The following is a 25,866-nucleotide window of genomic DNA, read 5'->3' as shown; positions in this document are numbered from 1 at the left end:
TCCGTTTTTTCTAAATTCTAATTCTCTTGTCCTGTTCCAGACCTCACGCCAGCCTGCGTGAGCTAAAACGCGTGCAATTCGGTCTCCTCTAGTAACACGGTGTTCGCTCTCCTGCCAATCACAACAGTTGCACGTCGGATCGATGATAATTATGAATCAGGGGCTCTGAGTGCCCCTCAGATGACAGCTCGGTCATTCCGTTCTGTCGTCTCTCTAGATTGACTAGTTCCTTCTTGACGCTGTGTTCGGCCATGGTTCAGCCATTCCTGAGTACATTATCGAATAGAGGCATTGCTCCTATTCAAATGTCGAGCGATTTGCCGATTGCTCCATCCGGCTTCTTTGATCCCAACTACACGCCCTGTCTCAGATGTTGACATATCCGTATACTCCACATGCGACCCTCTGCGAGGTTTAGTTGCTGTCCATCTGAGTACACGGACGAATTTCGCAAAGACTTTATTACCCTGGTATCGATACGTCTCCTATTTAGTGTCCTTGCCAGCAATGCGGTAAAACTGTGCTGCAACGTCCAAAACTATCAATCTGATGCCGAAGTTTACGGCTTCGTATTTTCGCCGAGATCCCTACGAATATCTTCTTGTCACATATTTGCTTAATTACTTCGTGACACGTCATTTTTTCTCTACAGTACCTCACATATACCGCACGTGTCTTCTGGGTGTCGTCGGGCAGCCCAGACAAATAGTGCTGTTCACGTCTTCCATGCCAAGATCTGTGTCGACGGAAAGCGTCGGATTGTTTCTCGTTACAAACAAAATTATTTTTACACATCAGACTAGCACGATATTCGTCTTATCGTTATGTATTAAAAGGGACAGTAAAACACGAAGAATAAATAGCTATCCAGGGGGTCTCAGTAACGCTGCATGCTTGGCGGTAGAAAAGAGCGCATACCTCAGCGATGACGTCACTGCTGGCGTATTCGTTGTTCTTCGTGTTTTACTGTGAATGTTAATACGTCGCTAACACGAATAACGCACTACAGTAATTATTTACCGCTGTGTCGAATGCGAACGTACAATTCCGCTGAAAAAGCATTCTCTTTGTAACGGGAAGCAAACGGCTAGTTTCCGTCGACACTGAGCATCGCTTGAAAATGTGATGACACTATTTGTTTCGAATAACTCTAGGTACATAAAGTAAAAACGAAATTGAAAATATGGAAGACCCGAGAAAATACACCCGACGAATCTTATGTGAGACGCCATGCACGTACAACAAACTGTCACAAATCACTTACTTCAAGGACAGCTCCGAGACAGACACCCTGTAGCGCGCTTTCCACTGGCCCCAAGCCACCATAATTTGCGACTTTAGTGATGTCAAGGGAGAACTCATTGGAGAGCCGGGTGGAGGTCTCTTCTGTTTTATAATGAAAGGTGATTCTGCCTCTGTGCCAATGATGGCCGTGTTTCGCTTAGAAGTAGGCCAGTTGAGTTACTGAAACAAACCTGTCTGCCTGCTGGACACGCTGGTCCTACACCTGCAGTTATTTTGTCTACGTTGCGATTTCGTATAACTCGACGAGCACTCTAGTGGTTTTCCCACACACCCTGACTGCGTTTTGTACGTCAGCCTGGTGAATCGATCTGTTTGTTTGTCATTCGTGAACAGGATAGAACAGGGTGTTTCCCTCATTCAGATCATGAAGCACAAATTTTAACACTAAAAGGCTTTTGTACTCAAACCAATGTCTTATTTACTAACAAACTATGTAGGAAAGTTAATCCAACAGCAATAGAGAGATTTTTTAAAAGTAATCAAGGAACAAGAGTGGCAAGATGTTTATTGTGCCGATAATATAGATGATAAATACAATGCTTTCCATAACACATTTCTCATGCTCTTTGAGAGAACATTCTAAACGTGGCACTAGCAGTAATGGACAGCCTTGTTGGCTGACTAGTGGGATAAGGATATCTTGTAGAACAAAGCGGGAATTATATCAAAATGTTAGAAGCAGTCACAATCGAACTACAGTAGCCTAATGAAAACAGTATTGTAAGGCGCTTAAAAATGTTATTAGGAAGGCAAAGAGTATATGGTATGCAAATAGAATAGCTAATTCACAGGATAAAATTAAAGCCATATGGTCAGTTGTGAAGGAAGTGTCTGGTCAGCAGCACCAGGCCGTTGATATCAAGTCAGTTCGCAGTAATAAAATTTCTGTTACTAATAAATCAGATATATGTACAGTATTTAACAATCATTTTCTGAGCATTGCTGGTGAATTAAATAAAAATTTATTTTCTACAGGAAATCATATAAATTTCTTAGCAAATGCCTTTCCGAGATTGTTGTCTGAAATACTCCTCTGTGATACAGACAAGAGGGAGATTGAGTCAATAATTAAATCACTGAAGACTAAGGACTCTCATAGTTATGTTGGAGTGTCTAGCAGAATATTAAAGTACTGTGCTGCACATGTTAGCCCTGTATTTAGCCATATCTCTAATTTTTCCTTTAGGAATGGTCAGTTTCCTGAGCGATTAAAGTACTCAGTAGTAAAGCCGCTTTATAAAAAGGGAGAAAGGAATAATGCAGATAATTTTAGACCTATTTCTATGCCATCAGTCTTTGCAAAAATTATCGAAAAGGCTGTGTATATAAGGTTAATCGTTCGTTTTATGTGACACGATTTACAGTTCGGCTTTAGAAATCGTTTAACAACTGAAAATGATATCTTCTCTTTTCTCTGTGAGGTACTGGATGGGCTAAACAAAAAGTTTCGAACGCTTGGCGTATTTTTTTATTTAACTAAGGCATCTGACTGTGTTGATCTCACAATATTGCTCTAGGAGTGGGACCATTACGGAATAAGGGGAGTAGCTCACAATTGGTTCACCTCTTACTTTAGCAACAGGCAGCAAAAGGTCATTATTCACAATGTTGATAACGGCTGTGATGTGGGATCTGAGTGGGGTACTGTCAAGTGGGGGGGAGTGCCCCAGGGATCAGTGTTGTGGCCGCTCTTATTCCTTATTTATATAAATGATATGCCCTCTAGTATTATGGCTAACCATAAAATATTTCTGTTTGCTGATGACACTAGCTTGATGGTAAAGGATGATGTGTGCAAAAATGACTCGGTTTCAAATAGTGCAGTACATGACCTCAGTTCATGGCTTGTAGGAAGTAAACTAACGTTAAATCACAGTAAGACTCAGTTTTTACAGTTTCTAACACACAATTCAACAAAACCTGACGTTTTAATCTCACAAAACGGGTATATGATTAGTGAAACTGAACAGTTCAAATTTCTAGGTGTTCAGATAGATAGTAAGCTGTTGTGGAAAGCCCACGTTCAGGATCTTGTTCAAAAACTTAATACTGCCATTTTTACTATTCGAACGGTAACAAAAGTCAGTGATACTTCGACGCGTAACTTAGTCTACTTTGCTTATTTTCATTCTCTTATGTCGTATGGTATTATGTTTTGGGGTAACTCTTCCCATTCTAGAAGGATATTTTTGGCTCAGGAACGGTCGGTTCGGGCAATAAGTGGTGTGAGTTCACGAACCTCTTGTCGACCACTGTTCACGAGTCTGGGTATTTTGACATTGGCCTCTCAATATGTTATTGTCGTTTCTTGTTACCAATATTAGTTTTTTCCCAAGAATAAGCAGCTTTCACTCGGTTAATACTCGGCAGAAATCAAACCTCCATTTGGATCGGACTTCCTTAACTCTAGTGCAAAAAGGCGTGCAGTATACTGCTGCATCCATTTTCAGTAAGCTGCCACTCGAATTCAAATATCTTAGCAGTAATCCAGGCGCTTTCAAATCGAAACTGAAGAGTTTCCTCATCTTTCACTCCTTCTATTGTGCCGAGGAGTTCCTTGAAAAATTAAGCTGATTCTTTTTTTATTGCTGATAGCGTTTACTTAAACTTATGGACAGATTTTTTTTCAGGTTTATGAACATTTATTTTTATGTGTTACTACTTTTATGTTGTAAGTTCATGTACTGACACGCTCCATGACCTTGGAGATTTACTCCTCAATTTGGTCCTACGGAACTTGACGTGCAAATAAATAAATAAATAACGCTCGCCCATGTACCGCTGTTGTGCCCCTGCATGCTCTACAGAGTGTCGACATGTCTAGGACTGCTCGATCACCAGATCTCTCACCAAGGAGCACGTATGGGACATCCAGAGCCGTGCATAAACAGCATTAACAGTCCCTGTATTTATCGATCAAGCCCAACAGGCGTGGAGCTCAGTACCACAAACTGACATCTGGCACCAGTACGACGCAATACATGCAAGCTTGTAAGCTTGTAGTCAACATCCTGAGGGGTACACCTTTTATTAATATACTATGTAGCCGCCCTCCGTCTATCTGCTGTCATCGAGTTCCCTGACGAAAGATATTGATGTTATCTACTGTATATGCCCAACCTTCGTTGTATCTACACATCAAATGGAGCAGCTTCAAACATCTTCATCGTAACGGCGACTAAATGGTTCAAATGGCTCTGAGCACTATGGGACCTCACATCTGAGCTCATCAGTCACCTACTTACACCTAACTAACGTAAGGATATCACACACATCCATGCCCAAGGCAGGATTCGAACCTGCGACCGTAGCAGTCACGCGGTTCCGGACTGAAGCGCCTAGAACCGCTTGGCAACCACGGCCGGCAACGGCGACTTAACTTCGGGTTTTCATAATCGTTGTTGACAGTCGATCACCCTTCATTTGTTGCTGTGTTACCAAGGACAAGGTAATTCATAACGCCTTTGGATTTTAGTTATTATTTCAACTTCCTGTTTCCGACGTTACTATTTATCCGCACTGTTTCTGATTTTGTATTATATTTGTCCGACTGCAAATGGAATGTTAAGAGCTTATAAGTCACAACTTACGCTTCGTAATATCTCGTAATCGTATGTTACGTCATGCAAAGATACAGTCTGCAGCTTGTCTATCTTTGACTAATACACACGTTATTGTGGAAACCACTTTAGTTTTTATTAACATTTCATAATAATTAAATGATCATCAATGATTGCGTTTTATACACAGAGAAAGGGAGGGTTGATCCTACAATTACTCTCAGCAATTACAGCAGCTAAAATTCAGTGATTTTTGTAGTTAGTCCCTCAAATATATTATAGCAATGACTATAGTCCATTACTATACTTCGGCACACTCATTCAAACTTCTTGCGCTTTTGCTTTCAGAAAGCTAAGTATGCAATTCCGTTTTTATATTTACTTTAACGTCCCTTCGTATAGTCCACAGATTCTGTTATCAGTTATTCAGCACGTAATAGAGTTTAATACTTAGTGTTACTTACTCTAGCGCAGACAATTCCTCAGTTAATCTTAGCCCGTGACCTTACGGCAAAGCTCTACCTAGACCTCAGTATAGGTTTCAACGTAAGTTTTTTTCGTATAGATTAACTATAGTAACTTTTCTTGCCGTTTAATAAAAATGCCCTGATCCCTTCCATGGCATATCAAACGGAAATCGCACGTTGCAGTTACGTGGTCTTATTCACAGCGCAGAAAGCAAGACAAGAGAGCTAACAATACCCAATATATTGTAGAATTTAGAAACAAAAGTAGTCGCTTTGAACCCTCTTTGATTTCCCTGAAACGCTACCGTGCTCTGGGCGTTATTCTAATGAAAGATCATATATCGATAATTTTAATAAAACCTTTTTCAGTGCTATTAGTTATTTTCGATATATCGATCACCTCTCCCCTACATGAAAATAAGCCTAACAATACTGTTCTCAATTAAAAGAGCGGTTGTAACTAGCACTTGACATTTGCGATGGATTATCTCGCACTTACATTAACATAAGATTTAATACCGTTAGTTACTTAAATATGATACCTAGACAAATTTGTTAAAAAAAATTACGTTACTCACTCTACTCTACATCAATAAAATTTTAAACTTACGATTTTTTTATGCCAGTGTATGTATATGAACGTGTGTACATGTGACACAATGTTTTGGTGATACAAGCAGAGGTCGTTTACCAGGCAGCGTCGTTGCGTGATGACCGCTGTCAGACTGCGTCCCGGATTGGTGGTGGAGCCTCAGTAAACACCGTCTAGATGAGTCTAGGCAAGGTCCCGATGCGATGATTGCGCCCCTCCATGTTGCTTCACCGGTTTCCCTCTGCTGTTTTGCTTTTCTGGACTTCACGTCGACGTCGGCGTCGTGGGAGCGGAACGCGATTTTCAGATTTTTGTGACTTTCCCAGTGATTATAGTGATATTTCTCAGCGTGTGCAATAGCTGAGGACATTGTTAAAGGTGTACTGTTAAGCCTCCTTCGTTTCCTTTTGCTCTGAAGCCTACCTGAGGAAAAAACTGCCGTGATAGATTACCCTCATTAAAGTAATGAACGTCAAAATGATCATTACTACGAGGAACACTGCAAAAGTAATGCTCTCCCCTATTTATTTTCGTTGAAAGTACAACATGTGCAGAAAGAACAATAACACGGTTAAATAGAGCAATATCTCTGGTACTTTCTTTCAATTTTTCGCATAGTCACCACCATTTGTCTATGTACTTTTACCAATCATTTACATGGCTCTGCATACCTCTCTCGCGAAAACCTGAACGAGCTGATGCTAGCCACTATCTTATGACAGTATCTGAATCAGTAAAATGTTCAGATCGTAGTCCATATTCCGCAGGTTCAAAGAGACGGAAGGCTGATGGCGCTAAATCGGGGCTGCGCCGTGGATTTTGAAGGACAGTTCAGCAAAATTTGACAACAAATTCTCTGATCGCGAAACTGTCGTGGGGCCGTATTACAAGCGGAATCTTACAGTCAGCTCAGCGTCGTCTTGTAGCGATCTGAGCTCACAGCTGGTGTGGCGTCCCAGACATCCGAAAGAACCACACTCTGTCCCTCGTAAAATGTCTGTGCCTCTCACTCTGTCTTCAGATGGTGTAACATCTCGTCTGCTCTCCGCCTTCCATCGTGCGTACAAATTATGATCTGAGATAACTTACAGTCGCAAATAAGAATCAAATGTACATCGCTGTAGACCTTCTTATGTCTTCTCTTCCACAGAGAAAGGTTTCCTTGATAAAGAGTTCGATTGCGCCATCAGAGAGAAGAGAACGTAAATGCTCTATAGTCGTCAGTGTATTTGCAGAGTTAAGCAATCTAACTGATGTTAACTGTTACTGATTACATTAATGATATAAAGAATTCAACTTTGCAGATCAAACAGAAAGAAGTAGATATATAACCCACTATATTAATATTTCTCAAATTAATGTAATCACATTATAAGTTGTTTTCGTACATCCTGTTTCAACTTCGAAGTCCACATAATTTTGTGTAAGACCGGCGGCAAATTTTAGGGTGTAGACCTGGGTGACGCTCCTCTTTGGGACGGATACTAATAATTCTATTTTCTTTAAAATAACAAACACATAACAGAACTGACTTTAGACCTCTATTGTACACCCTTCAGATAGTATTATGTATTACGTATTTTGTAAATAAATAACTTGCACCCAGAGGGCGCAACACAACTTCGACGAAAGGTCTTCGTGGAGTGCGATGGCGGATGGTGTGGGCTCTGAACCTAGAACAAAATTTCAAAAAGTTAATTGAAACTGATGATATTTTCTAAGGTTGTGCGTGGGGATATTTAAGAAAATGATTTTTTACATAATGAAATTAAAATCAGTGTTTTCCACAGCGTGCACCAAAAATCGAAATTAAAATACACCAAAAAATCCTACTTACTATATTAGAAAAATCGCCGACTCTCAAATTACAAAAACGTTTAATGTAATTGGAAGTATATTTCATGAGTTATAACTCCTGCTAACTTGAGAAACATTGTTATGAAAAATCAAGCGCTTAAAATTTGAACTTGTCTTTCTTAGCACTGAAATTGACCAAACCTTTAATCTTCGTAGAGTTGGCCTCTTTTTCTCTTATGTTGTGACTATCTCATTTTACTAAACTTATGTCGATTGATTGTCTTCCACTTACCAATCTAAGCGTTTTTTGCGCTATTGGGATTATTTTTCTAACCTTTTCTACTGTGTAAATACGTTTGTTTGTCATTGTCAGGCACTCGCGTTTTCCTTCGTACTATGACAAGTTAAGCATACGCGATACAAGCACATACATTCTGATTGTTTTCCATAGGAAAAGACAGTATTGTAGTTATTCCAATGCCCTCAGTGATATTATCCGAAACCAACAGGAACTCTATTCCGTTGACTACTACATTGGTTGCTCAGTTGCGCCAGACCCATGCAGAAAATCACGGCACCATTTATATGAACAAATCTTAAAATCAGACTCTGTAAGGACCATTTTCGGCCAGTAAAAAATTTAAGCTAAAAAAATTTTTGTCCTTGCCTGCGCTCTTACCAGCCTTCCCTAACACACATAGAGTAAATTACAAAATCAGACGTGAATCTTATTTAATAGTAATAATAATAATAATAATAATAATAATAATAATAATAATAACACTGTCAAATGCTTTGAAGGACTATATTAACACATTCCGATGATTTAGCATTAACATTCTAAAGAAATAATACCAACTGCTCTGATGTGTTATTGTATTGGAAGAACTGTGAAGTTACAAATCTAATGTAAATAATCTTACTAGACGTTTCAGAGGCGTTTGTTGAGCTTACAAGTATTTCGATATTTCGGAAATGAGGTACAGACCTCTATGACCCCTCAAAGGACGTACCTCAGACGCGCAGCCAAAGGCAATTCTTTAAAATGTTGTCGTGGATAAGGACTTCTTATCAAGATGAGAAACTAAAAAGGAAACTAAAAAGAAACTAAAAAGGAAAAGGAGTTATGTGTTTCTATGTGTGAATTTGAGTGGTGTTTCCTCAAAGATCTGAGACTACAGAGAGGGTCTTTCATTTACAGGATGTGTGCACAACGCCCAGGTGAACAAGTCCAGTGACAGAGATGCAGGTACGGCCGACAGTAATGGAATTTAGTGAAGCTAATAGCCAGGAGGAATGCAAGCCAACCTGCCGTGTTCCATCGGGTCTGCCACAGCTCGGACGGTCGATGTACGCTCCTCCTTTGTGTGGTAGGACATACTCTAGGGATCCTTATGTGAAGTATTCGGTACTGCAGTATTATGTATTATACGATACACATTTCACTGCATGGCAAGTGTTAAAATACAACTTTTAGTTCTCTGTATTGCATCCAGTAGCATTTTACGCGAGGTCCATAAAATGTGGTACACCCATTTAGTCAACTGCAACTCATTGAAATACAGTTAACAGGAATATTTAATTGGTAGAAAAGCATGTTATTGCAATCATCAATTTTACAAAGTTTATAGAAAAAATAATTATTTCATTTGTGTAGTTGTATTTTTATTTTTAATTTGTGGTTAGGCCTTGTGGGACCAAAGTGCTGAGGTCATCGGTCCCTAAGCTTACGCACTACTTAATCTAACTTAAAGTAACTTACGCTAAGGACAACACACACACACATACCCGAGGGAGGAATGGAACTTAGGACGGTGGCAGCCGCGCGGACCGTGACAAGGCACCCCAGACCACGCGACTACCCCGTGCCTCTCATTTTTGAAACTATCAAACAATATTGACATAGAAATATTAGTGTTAAAATCAGTGCAGACATTAACTGAGAAATTAATTGCCAAAAATCGATTATTCCATAAAACGTCAAAATTAATGTTTTGGTAGGTTTGCGGCTAACTGATACACTGAAAGTTACCTTCACTCTGAAGATATTGTGTTTCCATAGAAACTCAAATCGAATTCATTGTAATTAATTCTGTAATTACCCGTTCAAGAACCTTCTGTCATAAACAAACTGTTATTTGTATAATTTGGTCGAAACTAGATTATTGAATTTCAATATCTGTATCTGTATTACGTAAAATACTCGAAAATCGGTTAGCAACAAAATTAGTGTTGTAATTACTTATTTTGTAGCAAATATTATTAATCACGCTTCTCAAGCACAATTTCGATATCAAATTTGAATAGCAATTTTAGAAATCACATTTGTGATAACCAGTTACTTATTATCTTCAAAATTGTAAATATAATCCCTTATGAAACCAGATATTTTAGTTGTAACTCAATTAATCTGACTTCGTTGAAAAGTACTTTCAAAAAACTTGTACTTGTTAAGAAACTATATAAGGAATGAGCCTAAGAGCTCGGGAGAGGCAGTAGAGAGGCAGTTTTTCAGTTTCTTCGAGCTGAACATTATACGAATGTTCTGGAACGACATAAAATGTAGTCTGTGTGTTGGTGTAACTTATTTAATATTACTGGCTTTTGACGTGGTGTCCTGGGATTTCTGCAGTGAAGCAGTTAATATTATGCACCCCAATTAACATCGAATTGGTGGAGGAAATTCTTCGAAACCAACAAGATAAGTACACACTCCAAGCATTTCATTGAGGTTAACACCTTCGACCATAGATACTAATAGACTGGCCTTGCTGTGCAGAAGCTATAGGGCTGGTGCGGCTCCAACATAAACCACGTGACTGTTGGCAAAACGTGGCGGGATTTCAAATCAGCGGTCTGCCATCATCATGTTTGTATCATATTTTACCCGCATTTCTCAATTGACTGCCAAACGTTGCCAACAAAAACTACTTTTTTATTTGCGAAACAATATGTTAGAATTACATTTGACCTGGATCTGTTCACAGTACCATTTATAAAATATAACAAATACATAGAACGCCCCTCTGGTGGGCAGCGGGACGAAATTACTGTAAACTATCGATTAAAGTAAAATGTCGTTAAAATTCTTTGAAACAGTAAGATTGGGCTCGTGTCAAAACTTCAAATACTGGATTCGACGCGTTTTGAGCTCTAGTCGCTTATAAAAGAAAATGGGATATGGGAATTATATCAACTTTAGGAGCAGGTCTATTTTAGAGTATCAATTTTAGGTACACTTCAAAGGTTCAGTTCCTACTATTTTTACAAAAGTTTATGGTGTCAGTTGAAAAAAATGATATTTTAGATTAAAGGAGAGACTTTGAAGTTTCAGAAATTAATTTTGGAAGCCTACATTTATTTAATAGTATTAGAAGGTAGAAAAAAATTCTCTTCATGTGTCGATTATAGGTGCTCTTACCTTATTATAATCTCACTTGTATGTACAAAAAGGTGCGTATGTGCAGACGGATTAAAGTTTTTCCGTTTCAAGGCCTGTATCCAAAGCTGCCTTTGGTTTTCATCCTTAGGGAACCTATGAGTAGGAACGTGAAACAGTTATACTTACTTCTGCAACGGAATTGTCACAGATATTTTCTAAAATGTAGTATGAGTTGGAATCTACAGGCATCACTTTCAACACTTTAATTTACGTGATACACTATTTCAAGTGTAAAAAACATATAAAAGTCACTTCAGCAGATTTCAATAAACGCATCTGCGCTATCATAGAAACACATGTGAAATGTAATGCCACTTCCCCGGACAAAACGCTGAGTACAGCCATAAGCGCAACACGAAACAACCATGTTTTGCCAACATTCACGTGGCTTTAGCCCAGTGATATTGCAGCCACGAAAATGACGTCAGGGCCAGTCTATTATATTTATGGTCGAAGGTTAACACTGACTCGTAATCTACGAGTATGTTAATCTAACATCTTTAGCTTGAACCTGGTATAAAGTGTGTGTTGGAATTGCCAGGGAGCGTAGGGCTAGTTTGCGAAATGCGGGGTGTCACCCAACACCAGACAGCGGCCTTGGGAGGTGTTGCTCAAGAGACATTGGCGTCACCACACGCTTTTATCGGCGATGTAACTTGGTTGCCGGGTCTTAGCGAAACAAATGCGCTGCAGAGGCATATAAACGAGTGTGAAGCTCGCCTCTGGAGACCAGCAGTGCCATTATGATGCCAGAGCAACGCTGGAAGCGAGACGAGTGGGCATTACCAGCACTAGCCACGGGTTCGAGACCAAGCTGCGCCTGCCGCCAGCACTGCGTTCTTCACGGGACTCGATGCCATAGCCACGCTGATCTGACATCCGTGCCTGCTGAGCTGATGAGTTCGCTTCGTTCAACAGCTGCCAGAGGGCTCCGACTCGTAGCCACCGCAGAGATGCATATGGGCGCCGCTGATGTGACGTGTGGAGCGATGGGCTGCCCAGGAAGCGACGCGCAGCTGACGTCTACGGCCGTGGCCTCCGAAGGCTGCCAGCCCACCACGGGCGAGTCGTCAACCTCCCAGGGCGGCTGCTCGGCACTCAGGACCGAAGCTACCGACCGTACATCCGCGCACGTCGCAGACACAGGGAGGCATGTCTGCCTAGCTGAGCCACGGAACGCATTTACCGAATTTAAACAAAATTATTTTCTACTGCCACCAGTGTTTCCACAGGGCCACCTCGTGCGTTTCGAATTCCTTCTTTGTTGGAGAATTCAGATGTCCCCACACCATGGATCGTGTTTTGAATTCTGGCCTGCGGTGGTGAGACCACCTCTCATCTCCAATCATGATGATGAAAATTTTACTTTTTGTCTCGTATTAGTGCAGTAGATCCCGATCAGTTAATTTTATATGATTTTCTTTGGTTTCGTAAAAACTCCCGTGGGACTCGTCTCGCTGCCTCTTTGTGATAACACAGATCGTGGAACATCTTGTTTCAGGCATTACAGGTCACATTCAGCTGTGGAATTTGATACCTGTAAGGAAGTAAACATAAATCATGCAAGTTTTTTAGACCATATGGATAAGCCAGTACAGTAACGCATGATCTAGAATTCTGTATCCACAAAAATTGATGAAGCAGAACGAATTTTCGTAATTTTTTTAAGATGATCGCCGCGGGCATTATAATCTGGCAACATATGACGATGACGCATGGAAATGATGTTCGTCGAAGTAAGAAGAAGATCTGTGCATTGATGCAGAAAGACGAACGTGTTTGCATGCTGGCATTCGGATGATTCTTTAATTTGTTTGCCGTCAACACAGACATACTTACTCTATAAATCGAACAAAGCGAGATATTCTTATGTTGTGCAAAAAGTGTCTCTCTCGTTATTGTACTGACGTATAAGAAGCGATAAAAGAGTTTCCATTTGAGGGCGCTGCTGCAGTGCATATGCAAAGTGGCGCGAATGCGAGGGGGTATGTACGCACCGACATGCAGGCGACGGATCAGTGCAGCATTCGCGTCTTTCCAAATGCTTGCAGCAAATGCGGAAACGTGAACTATGGAGACGTTATTATCAAATGAGTCCAGATGGGCCAAACATGCTGTTATTCTTTCGCTAGCTGCCGAAGAACAAACAGTGATATACACTCCTGGAAATGGAAAAAAAGAACACATTGACACCGGTGTGTCAGACCCACCATACTTGCTCCGGACACTGCGAGAGGGCTGTACAAGCAATGATCACACGCACGGCACAGCGGACACACCAGGAACCGCGGTGTTGGCCGTCGAATGGCGCTAGCTGCGCAGCATTTGTGCACCGCCACCGTCAGTGTCTGCCAGTTTGCCGTGGCATACGGAGCTCCATCGCAGTCTTTAACACTGGTAGCATGCCGCGACAGCGTGGACGTGAACCGTACGTGCAGTTGACGGACTTTGAGCGAGGGCGTATAGTGGGCATGCGGGAGGCCGGGTGGACGTACCGCCGAATTGCTCAACACGTGGGGCTTGAGGTCTCCACAGTACATCGATGTTGTCGCCAGTGGTCGGCGGAAGGTGCACGTGCCCGTCGACCTGGGACCGGACCGCAGCGACGCACGGATGCACGCCAAGACCGTAGGATCCTACGCAGTGCCGTAGGGGACCGCACCGCCACTTCCCAGCAAATTAGGGACACTGTTGCTCCTGGGGTATCGGCGAGGACCATTCGCAACCATCTCCATGAAGCTGGGCTACGGTCCCGCACACCGTTAGGCCGTCTTCCGCTCACGCCCCAACATCGTGCAGCCCGTCTCCAGTGGTGTCGCGACAGGCGTGAATTGAGGGACGAATGGAGACGTGTCGTCTTCAGCGATGAGAGTCGCTTCTGCCTTGGTGCCAATGATGGTCGTATGCGTGTTTGGCACCGTGCAGGTGAGCGCCACAATCAGGACTGCATACGACCGAGGCACACGGGGCCAACGCCCGGCATCATGGTGTGGGGAGCGATCTCCTACACTGGCCGTACACCTCTGGTGATCGGTGAGGGGACACTGAATAGTGCACGGTACATCCAAACAGTCATCGAACCCATCGTTCTACCATTCCTAGACTGGCAAGGGAACTTGCTGTTCCAACAGGACAATGCACGTCCGCATGTATCCCGTGCCACCCAACGTGCTCTAGAAGGTGTAAGTGAACTATCCTGGCCAGCAAGATCTCCGGATCTGTCCCCCGTTGAGCATGTTTGGGACTGGATGAGCTTCGTCTCACGCGGTCTGCACGTCCAGCACGAACGCTGGCCCAACTGAGGCGCCAGGTGGAAATGGCATGGCAAGCCGTTCCACAGGACTACATCCAGCATCTCTACGATCGTCTCCATGGGAGAATAGCAGCCTGCATTGCTGCGAAAGGTGGATATACACTGTACTAGTGCCGACATTGTGCATGCTCTGTTGCCTGTGTCTATGTGCCTGTGGTTCTGTCAGTGTTATCATGTGATGTATCTGACCCCAGGAATGTGTCAATAAAGTTTCCCCTTCCTGGGACAATGAATTCACGGTGTTCTTATTTCAATTTCCAGGAGTGTACATCCATCGAAGAACGAAGAATGTGAATGGGACATCATGTCTGCCGAAAACAATCGTTCTGGAATGGTGTGTCAAGTTCAATGCTGGGTGCTGCTGCATTTTGATAACGCACGTTCAGATATCGCAAATATCGTAATGTAGACGTAATGTCAACTCAGGTGAGAGACAAGCACTCGCTCTATAGCTCTGATCTCTCCTCGTGGGATTATCACGCCTTCAGTGCCTTAAAAAGGGACTGACGGAGTTCTTATGCAGAAGCACACGGCTGTCTACCAAACGGCTATCAGCAACCTGATGCGTCGGTTGGATGATTGCCTGAAAGCTCACGGCGATTTCGCCTAACTGGCACACCAACTCTGGGCTGAACTGCCTTGTTTTCCATCGTCCCTCATGGGAGCTGCTCATTGGCAACTTCCAAAGAAGTGTATTAGAAACAAAAATCAGTCAGCCACAGCTGACGTCTCGCTAATGCCGAGTATTACTGTCTCTAGTGTGGATACTGGACTCAGTTTGGCAAGAAGACAGTCCAAGAGTCAAACAACTTTAAGAGCTTCCTAAGAGTGCAGTTTTCCTTCTCAGTAAAAAACAGAAATACTCGCAGGAATAGTAATGTTTCGAGATGTGTTTATCTGTAGTTGACGTTGGTGAATTCGGCCTCGAGCTAAGTAAATTTAATTGCTTACGTCAGGTGTAAGTGGCGCGACCACTGCCAGGTTGTGGAATGTTTTGTTGTCTGCCTCCCAGTACTGACAAGATATAGGCGGGTGCGACTCTAACTGATCAGCTCCTATGGCCTAAATTTTGTCACCGAAGCAACACGGATTAGAGACGGCACAGTACAGAGGCGATCCTCTTCAAATACGGTACTTGAACGTAACAAATAACTTTAAGCTAATTAAGGCTGTCGTAAGACAACGCTGCGACTGTAAGATAATTGGTAAATCATTTATCAAAGTTTTATGGTGGAGTGTCATGTTCATTAGTGCATTTAAATATAAGTACAAATACTGTTATGACTCAAAGTGATTCACTGACATTGTGGAACAAACAACGCTTTAACAGGCAGCTGTAGTGTCACAATTGTGGCATTGTAGAGGTTGCCAGCAATGACGTTTACTGAGTGGAGCTGAGATGTAGAGTCTGCCGACGAATGCTAAGAAAAAAATATTTATTGTTAAAGAGAAAGTTAGCATGATATGTCTGTTTGCAGAGAATGGTTCGTGGCTGGTCCTTTCAGAGTTTAAAAAATAGTATCCGAGTAATGTTCGGCTAGTGAGCCTAGAGAAAGATTATCTCAAGAGTGTGTTGAGATCGGCTCACAAGTACGATTCGTGACTTAGTCTGCAATGGGCATAGAGCTCAAGTGTGTTGAAAGCAGTTCTACTTCGTTTAGAAAGATATTTTGAGAAGAATGAAGGCTTCTGTACAAAACAATTATTTCGCCAGGTGTTGGGAAAGCTCCGATTGAGTGAAGAGTGAGATCAGTTTCCCTTGTTTGTGATTGATGATGCATTGTGTTGCTTAATAGCTAGCGTTTGCAGGCGAACCGTGCTTCAATACTACTGTGAGATTTTCCGTTGCATGGTGCAAATGGAGAGAAGTGTTTAGTTATTTTGTGATTCAGGACTGTGGCAGGCACTGGAGTATAGTAGCATCGCATTGCATTATTGTCGTTGTAAATGATGCGCAAGCACTGAGGAATAGTGACTTAGCGATATTTGGTTAGGATCTATTCTGTGACTTCTACTTGAGCATCGTAATATACTAAATTCCGGAGATCTCGTTGGATGCTCTTAATGTGTAGTCTATATTAAAGTGAACGGTCGTTCTAAGTAAAAGTTATTTATAGAGAAACAATCTGAAGCTTTCTGAGAATTTGATAGCTTTTCCCACAGTTTGGGGATAAATGTTAAGTCATTACCCGACTTCTCATTTATCTCAAAATTATTATTTTATAATAGTAATAGTAAATGACAAGTCGGGTAATTACTTTTTCAGTTTAAAATCGTTAATTCTCTATTCCATACCACACTAAGCGAAAATGTAATAAATAAAAAATAGAGCAAAATCCTAAATGTCCCCTGAATGTCAAAGGCTTATTTCTAAGCAGACTAATATCTTGAATATATCTTTTCGTAATAAAGTTAATCTAAAGCCCAATAAAATAAAAGACTGGGATATTGGTAAAATCAAAGTGCAGAGAAATTCAAGAGAAGGAATAGTATTTTTCAGGCAATAACTTGCAATGGAAAGACAGATAACTAATTTTTATTTACATACAGAAGAGAAAGTTTACGTTTTACGGAAAAGTGGTTACTTATAAATGAAAAGTTAATTCATGTAATTCTGAAAGACTGAGACAACGAAATAGTTTATTACCATAAAATTTCAATAGAGTCAAGGATATTGTTGTGTAAACAGCACTGTGTTTTGGTAAAAGAAGCAAATCTTAACACAGCAACTAAAAATTCGCCTTCCATCATACTGCTCTGAAAGTTGCAAAAGGTTAACAAGCCAGGTTAAAATACATTGCTGATTTTGCTGCATTTTCAGCGGAATTCTCTTTAGGTACTAACCAAACTACAGGCGACAGTAGGTCTTAAGCCTGGTCTTGAAGGGGATCCGCTTAGTATTTACAAAAAATGCCACTATAGGCTTCGTTTAGAATTACACTGTCCCTCTAGTCCTCAGCATTTCCACTGGACTAAGTACCTCCAACCCCACCACTACAGCCCTCCCCAACCTTGGTCTGCCCATTGCACATCTACCGGCCATGTTATTTTGTGCACTTTTTTTCTTACGATCAGTACTTAAGGGTTGCTTTCCAACTCTACCGTAGAATAATAGTATTGATAACAAAAGTGAACAGTAACATATGAGAACAACGAAAATGTCAAATAAATCATTTTAGCTGAATCTTATGTATTTTTATCTGCAAAATCCAAAAATGAAGTCAGAAATGTTCCATCACTAACCAATTGTTTGTAAATTAAAAAATTAAATGCTTTCACGTTTTCAACATAGAATGATTAAAATAATTTCATCTAATTACATCAACAATTGAAATATTTACCATAGGCGATTGCTATCTGTGCTTTCAAGAATGACAACAGTGATCAAAAATGAACTTTTCCTTTCATTATGATCTTTACTGACCAGTCAAGGTTTGCTCCAACAATAGAGATGGAAGAGTCTCTGTTACAGATAACAAGTGGCCTGCTAAGTTGACTTAGTAATTCGAGCAGTAGGAGTTTTATTGAATGAAAGAAGCTGTTCCTCAGTGTTCTTCAACTGTGAACTAACAAACATTGTGTCAGCTAATACTGTAAGTATTGTGTTAATAAAGAAGAACATGGCTGACAAATGTGTAAAGGAATTCAGTTTAAAGTAGCAGATGTGAAAATATACTCCTAGAATTAAAAGAGTGTACGAGTGTTATTTTGACAATAAAATACACCAAAATAAGTTTTAGGCTCCAGAAACATATTGTGCCAAATGTGTAACATTATTAACTGACTGGTTAAAAAGACATTGTGCAGTTCTTATAATATGGCAGGAACCTAAGGATCGTGTAGCAGATTGATGATTCTGTTTGACAAATATATCTGGAATCAGTTCAAAGTCCACACATACTGTTGAATATTCTTCTTCAGAACCAAAAACTCGAACGGTGCCTCTTGACCCAGGCCATCTCATCTCAACTCCACCATATGGCAAAAACGTGACTGAAGATTTTGGAAGTTTTGATGACGTTGGTGAAGTACAACAACAGTGTGACACACATTTCGTGGACGGAATTCCTACAAATGAACCCCACTTTCTAGGTCAGAAGGATCTAACTAAATTAGCTGATGATCTTGGGTTACTTAAACTTAAAGCCGAGTTACTTGTTTTGAGACTGAAGGGCTGAAACGTCCTGCAGGATGCCAAAACCAAGGGAAGTTCTTTCCTTCAACGCCAAAAATAGTTTGAGCATTTATTTACAGAAAGGAAGACCTAGTTTTGTGTAATAATGTTTATTCCTTGTAGGAGTCACTGCGCCATGAACGTAAACCTGAAGATTGGCGTTTGTTCAATGACTTTTCGAAAATCGACATAAATGTGGTCTTGCTCCCTAATGGAAATAAGTTTCCATCCATTCACTCCTATAGCTCCTGCGGTTGGTATCAAGGAAAGATACACGAACATGCATCTCTTGCTGTCCAGTATTCGATACGATGATTATTCATTACAGATATGTTTAGATTTGAATGCGATAGCTTTTCTACTTGGATTGCAACTTGGATGTACATATTTTCACTGCTTATTGTACATGTGGGATACCACAGATAACTGCAACTATATTAATGGGAACTGGCCAAAGACAGAGACATTCAATTCAGGAGAGGCAAATGTTGTTTATAACCTCTTGTAAGCGCTGACAAATGGTTGTTGCTTCCATTAGATATCACACTATGTACGATTAAGAATTTTTTCAGTTAGTGGATCGTGACGGGAGAGCTTTTCTCTTACTACAAATCAGGTTCTCAAAGGTCAGTGAAGCAAAATCAAAATAGGAAATATTTGGGTTCCTCAAATTAGGGCACTTACGAAAGATTCATAGCTTGAAAGCCTGTCAAATTTTGAAGAATCGCCTTAATGTCAAAGACATGTCATAACCCTTCTAGAAAACTACAGATCTGAACACTACAGAGAAGTAGTCAGTAAGTTAATTGATTTCTTCCCTGAGAACTTCAACACTTTCAGCAACGAACATGACGAGTGTTTCCATCAAGATACCGCTGAAGTGGGGAAACACCACAAAGGGACTTCAGATATGGTGGCGACCTCAAAAGAAATGTTCCTGAAGCAAAGTATGGTTGAAAATCTACTTCACACAGACTTTAGAGAGGTAAAATTTATTTTACCTGTGACTTTGCATTTACTTAAATATATAACTGCAACAGATGTGATTACTCACAAATTCTGGCTGATGGAAAATTTCTAAAAAAATTGTTTGAAATCAACACAAAAAAATCAATGGAAATCACTCATCATAGTTATTTAAACATTAAAAAAATTAAATTTTGCTGACTAATGTAATTGTAGAAGCGAAGTTTGCGAGAACCATTCAAATTATAGGAACAAAGACTTGTGCAATCGATGTTTTATTTCAGCTTTTGTCGGTGTACTTACTGCTGCTTAAATGGGTTATGGGTTACTACAGACAAAGAAATTTACCCAACACGTTGTAGTTCTTTATTGCAATTATAATGTGATTACAAGAGTCTGTTATAATGCTGCCCCATGTCACCAACCATATTTAAAGTCTATATAGACGTAAGTCTTAAGACATGGACTCGCAAATGCAATGGGGTTTGATAGAAATTGAAGACGGAGTTTATCTACATCACTTTGTTATCTGCTGATGATCAAACAGATGTAAAAAAAGATAGGGAGGATTCAAATTATATACATAATGAGGTAGCAATGGATGCAGAAACTGGGGATTGAGGGTTAATTATCAGAAAACAGAATACTTCACTCATGATCCTGATGACTTATAGGGAGAGGGAGAGGGAGGGAGAGAGAATTAAGAAGGTGAAACTTTCTATAATTTGGGACCCGCTTTAGACATGGTGGCGAAATCAGTGGCGGAAATTAATGAAGGATTTAGCAGTGGAGGAAGGTAATTGAGATGCTCAATTCAATCCTATGGAGCAGAAATGTAATGATCAGAACAAAGAGAATCATATAAAAATCGGTACTAGTTATGTATGGAATAGAGAAATGGACTATTAATCTGAAACACTTAAAAAGACTGCAAGCAGTGGAAACTCACTTCTGTAGAACAGCAAGAATCTCTAGAAAAGAGAAAGCAACAAACGACTAAATAATAAAGAGAATGGAAGTAAGATAAAAAATACATGAAACTATGGGCAGAAGGAAGTTACAATGGTACAGGCATGTAAGATAAATGGAGGAAGCCAGAATACCGAAAATAGTCCTTGAATGGGAACCCGAGGGAAAGAAGAGGAGACCCTGCGATCACCTACCTCCAAAATGTACAATTAGCAATGAGAAGAATTGGCGCGGAGGGAGAGGATATACAAGATTGAAACACCTGGAGGGACATCCTGAGGAGATAAATTAAGGTCTTAACGTAACAGAGATAATAATTTATAGGTATTTGTTATGTTGGAGAAAAACCTTAGTATAGAGAATAATCTCAATAAACAAGTAATAAATAATGTGATTACAAATACCTTGCACTTGACAGTTAAGAGCAGGTATTGTCTGGTATCTGACTGAGCAATCGTATCTTGCAATCTTGCTTCCGAGCTCCGCATAGTTACCATCTGCCCGCCACACTATCTGCTGCGACAGGATTGCTAGATACGGCGGTTTTTCACACTCCTGGCTATTTCTTTTGTTTAGTTCTTTTTAGGTACTAGCCAGCTTTAACTTTCTGGCGACTGGCTATTAAATTGGCTAGTAAAAGAATTAGTTGGCGAGTTAACGACTTTCATTTATTTGAATATAAGTAAACATATGTAACACATTCTCTCTTGGGGCATCATTTTTGTCAGTGACCACTAAACATACGATAATTTTCCTGTCGTTCTCGTGGCTAATGTTGTAATATTTCATGGCCAAACAGAACTCGTCTCTCCATTAGCAAAGCAATGACACTCAATTCGTACTAGTTCTATTCTTGAATTCTTTTGTGGTACTGCAACAGTTAACCCCAGTTCTCGCTTTCGTCACCTGTTGTTATTGACCTGAGGGTTGTAGGTGTTTATGAGAAGGAATTGCGGAGTATGTCATTAGAGGTGAGATGTGCACAAGGAATACGCCAAGAATGGCGACGTACCATCCCCGCTTCCTTGCCGCCGTCCCTTAGCTTTATCATGCCAAACAGGGTCAATCTTGCGGTAAGTTTTGATGTTCCTGTGCGTTCTTCGTGTTGGAAGCGTATTTGCGCTCGTCTGTGTTGTGATTATCTCCATTAGAATAAAAGAGTCCAGTGTGTGATCAACAAAAAAAAATGGGAGAAATAATTCCGTTTTGTAAGTGTACACGGAAACGTTATTGCTATTTGTTTTACGACAGGAACTGGTTGTGCGGCGAAAGACATACGACTTATTTCGGCACTACGCCAGTAAGCAAAGTTAATTTCTATTTATTTGCATTGAAATTAAAGAAAGGGAAAAATTGCTGATCTAAAATCAGTAACAGTTCAGCAAAATGAGGCTGTCATGTAAGCATCCAATGTAGAACTTAAAATTATTCCACAAATTTTCAAATCTTTCACTGACGCTGAATTAGTGATGCAATGTTGGTAATTGTTTCTCAAATTTTGTTTCAACGTTTCTCAAGTAGTAAACAAATATTGTCTGAAATAAGAAAACTTATCTTTTCGGAAGCTTCCTGTCACCACCGCATAGAAGATATTTAAAAAGGTATTCTTGAGGGAATGAGTATTAAAGATAAAATGTTAAAATATTCTTTCGTGTTATTCCAGTTCAAATATAGCTTTTATGGCTCCGTTTTCGTTTTTTTATGCATTGCTCACAAATGATGAGATATTAGACGATGATTTCATATTAGTTGTAACCATGAGAGATCACACAAAAGACTGTAATTTTATAGATGCTAATAAAAATAATGTAGAGAAAATGGCTTACCTAAGAGCAAACTTAATGTCAGTGTATCAATGACGGGTGTAAACAGTGGTTTGGTAACGCTGAATGGAATGGAATTTTCGAAATTTATGCTTCGTTCACTGCTTACTGCATCAGGAAAATTTGACTTAATGTCGTATTTCAAATAACAAACTGAAGGACGGTCTGCAACTTTCCTAAGTGTTATAAACTTAACTAGTACACGTGAAATTAAAAACAGGAAATCTAAGAACCAGTGCAGGAACGGCAAACTTGTTGCGGTGATGTAGTCCTGCATTCTTCTGCAAGATGGCTAAGCAACGGAAAATTGCTATAAAATGTTTGCAATCTGAAATGTGAAACTGTTTACAACGCAGTTAAAATTCTGATAAACTTCATAACTAATAATTATCGGCTCTTACAGTTTTTTTGTCTTATATTACACAAAAATTAAACCAAACCGTATATGGAATTACGAGATCCAAGTAACATAATTGAGCGAAGGACTGATTAAATAATTGCATCTGAAGGTAAACTGCAGTTGTGTGTAAATGAACTTTAAGCAAAAAGTTTTTCTAATTTTTCGGCTGTTAGTATGCTCCTGTCAGGCTTAACTATTGTCAAAAAAATGTATCAAGGCGTGGAGTCCTCTTTGAGAGAACATTTGGAAGAGATAAAAACCACAGTTGCGGATGTTAGAGGTCTTGAAGGCTGTTTCAGTCTATTATAGAAACCTTGGCATGTTGAACAAGATGATCTGAAACTATTCTCCTAATTTAGGTTTCATAAAATCATTTGATAAATGAAGTAACTGTATTTCAACGTGACACCCAGCTTAAAGGTTAGTTTATGGAACATCATGAAAAACTGGACTACACTGAATTTTTAAGACAAGTGCTTAGAAATTACAAAAAATTTTCTGGATTGTGGACAGTTCATTTCCTTCGACCCACCTTTGTGATGCACCTTTTCCAAAAATGTCATTAACGGTTATCCAGTAATTGAGTACGCAATGAGAATTGCGTGCAATCCATACGATGGAAAAATAGTTGAGTAGCCAAAAAGGCATACATCACAACTCACATAAATTAACATTTTAATTGTTACACTCACGATTGCTTTACAACTAGAATGAATGAAAATACAGATTCACGCAGTGACATGGTGGAGGTCCCGTAGACCTTGTCCCTGTAGGAGGGCACGCTTATCACTTATCTGGGTGAACCCGAACCGCTGACAAAATTTCAGGCGATGATCAACAACATTTCCTAAGTATTTCTGTATAAGAGAGTTGTGCTCTCTGGTTGCTAGTTATAGAGATTTTCATTTCAATGGAAATACAAAGTAGGAAGGGGGGGGGGGGACGGAGAAAACAAGAAGACAGCGATTATTTCTGTTTCTGAGAAGGTAGGTGCTGTGAGGTATGAATATTAGAGAGCCATCTGTTAATAAAATGGTTACAAAATGCTGGCACGAACAAGTTGCAGAAGAATGGAAAAATTGGTAGAAGTCGACCTTGAGAAAGATGCGTTTGGGTTTGGGAAACTGTGAAGGTAAAAGGAAAAGAATGCAAGTAGTGAGAAGCTTGTACAGAGAATTGGCTGGAGTTGCAAGGCTTGAAAGGCACAAAGGGAAACTGGTAGTTCAGGAGGGCTGTAAGCTATCACAGACGGAATTCAGTCTGTACATTGAGGCAGTAAAGAAAATTAAGGAGAAACTTGGAACGAGAAATAAAGTTCAGGCAACTGAATCTGGCAAGCATGGGGAAGTAGATCAGAAAGTGACTGACCATAGTAGATGCGTTTTGCTGCTTGATTAGTGAAATAAATGATAATGGTCGAAGTAGGGAGATCATAAAATGCGAACTGGCAGCTGAAAAAAAACCATTTGTGAAAAATACAAATTTGTTAACGATAATTATAAATATTTTAATCTTTTTTCTGAAGGTATTTGTCTGGAGTGTAGCATTGTACTGAAGCGAAACGTGGACGATCAAATGTTCGAGTAATAAGAGGATAGAAGTGTTTTAAATGTGGTGCTAAAAAGAATGCTATAGATTAGATGAGTAGGTCGAATAATTAATGAAAGGGTACAATTCGACTAAAAGAAGGGATCGGTTAAACAAAGACATCCACAGATGGACGTCCGGTGCTGTACATATGGAGAGGTGAAGGAGTTTGTGCAGAGGATAGACTAGCATTTGGTTCTGTACCAAACCAGTTTTCGACTGCAGACCTCAATAAGAAAATATAAAAAATATGTTGTTACTCTATAACGAATCATCGAAGGCCATGGGTCTGTTATACCAAAACACTCATAAATTATCACATAACAGATTCTGAAATTTCGTTGGTGGATTCTCGGTGGAGGCGTCAGTCCACTGAGAGCTTCTTGAAGGATCCCGCCACTCCGAACAAACCGTCGGCGTAGTGGTTGTCTGGGGGCCTCTTGCTCTCGTCCGAGGTGTAGCGGTCCTGCTCCACGAACCAGTCTCTCTTCTCCTCCACCCTACTGATGAATTCATCTGAAATGAGAAAGTACACTTAATTTTTCTGTGTCTAGAAATTATTCCTACTACCCACAGCTACAGGAATGCATTTCCATCTTCAGTGATTTTCGTTTTGTGGATATTAGGCTGTTGTCCAAGGTATATTCTCTGCCTAGCGTTTCGTCTTCCAGCGATAAAAACGTCTGAAGCTATAAAGTTTCATATACCAGTACAAACTTAAGATAGGTCAGCAACATTCGGAATTTCTAGAGGAAAAAAGGAATAACTAAAATGAAAGCTTTCCTCCAGTTCGTGAGAACTATCACAGATGGCATCACCACAGTTCAATCTAACTCTAATTTGAGCACTGAAAAGGACATACGCCGGCCGCTTGCCAGAGCAGGAATGTACAGAGAGCGGAAAACTATTTTACCAAAAGTGTAAGGCAGAAAGACCGCATCAAGCAAACGAATTTGAGTACAGGAACTAGGGGTTGCAGCCGCAAATTTTCGTCGCAACAGCAGCGTTACTTAAATTTGAAATATGTATATCTTTAATCAAATTGAAATGGAATACACAGAAAATGTACAGGAAATGTTTGGACTCACCAATCCTTACGACCAGAACAAGACAACTTAAACCATCAGATACATGTACCGGGTGATCAAAAAGTCAGTATAAATTTGAAAACTGAATAAATCACTGAATAATGTAGAAGAGAGGTACAAATTGACACACATGCTTGGAATGACATGGAATTTTATTAGAACCAACAAAATACAAACGTTCAAAAAATTTCCGACAGATTCTGATCAGAATAACAATAATTAGCGTAACAAAGAAAGACAAAGCAAAGATGATGTTGTTTACAGGAAATGCTTAATATGTCCACCATCATTCTTCAACAATAGCTGTAGTCGAAGAATAATGTTGTGAATAGCCCTGTAAAGCATGTCCGGAGTTATGGTGCGGCATTGGCGTCGGATGTTGT

General features: G+C 40.1%; 1 protein-coding gene and 1 long non-coding RNA gene across 3 annotated transcripts in view; both read right to left on the bottom strand.

The window, feature by feature from the left end:
* LOC126273006 (uncharacterized) overlaps nucleotides 1–6,134 on the bottom strand; it is a 100,000-nt gene extending 93,866 nt beyond the window's left edge. Inside the window, exon 1 of the mRNA XM_049976371.1 lies at nucleotides 6,024–6,134. The gene's annotated coding sequence lies outside the window, so the exon portion shown is untranslated. The remainder of the gene's footprint in view (nucleotides 1–6,023) is intronic.
* A 13,825-nt stretch (nucleotides 6,135–19,959) lies between these two features.
* The window catches only part of LOC126273005 (uncharacterized), a 95,858-nt gene continuing 89,951 nt past the window's right edge, over nucleotides 19,960–25,866 (bottom strand). Inside the window, exon 4 of one of the 2 annotated variants that reach the window (XR_007549293.1) lies at nucleotides 19,960–24,911. This is a non-coding gene — a long non-coding RNA (uncharacterized LOC126273005). The remainder of the gene's footprint in view (nucleotides 24,912–25,866) is intronic. The other variant, XR_007549292.1, reaches the window with a different exon arrangement.

Source organism: Schistocerca gregaria, chromosome 5, assembly GCF_023897955.1.
Source record: "Schistocerca gregaria isolate iqSchGreg1 chromosome 5, iqSchGreg1.2, whole genome shotgun sequence".
Taxonomy (NCBI): domain Eukaryota; kingdom Metazoa; phylum Arthropoda; class Insecta; order Orthoptera; family Acrididae; genus Schistocerca; species Schistocerca gregaria.
This window is presented reverse-complemented; position numbering and strand designations above follow the sequence as displayed.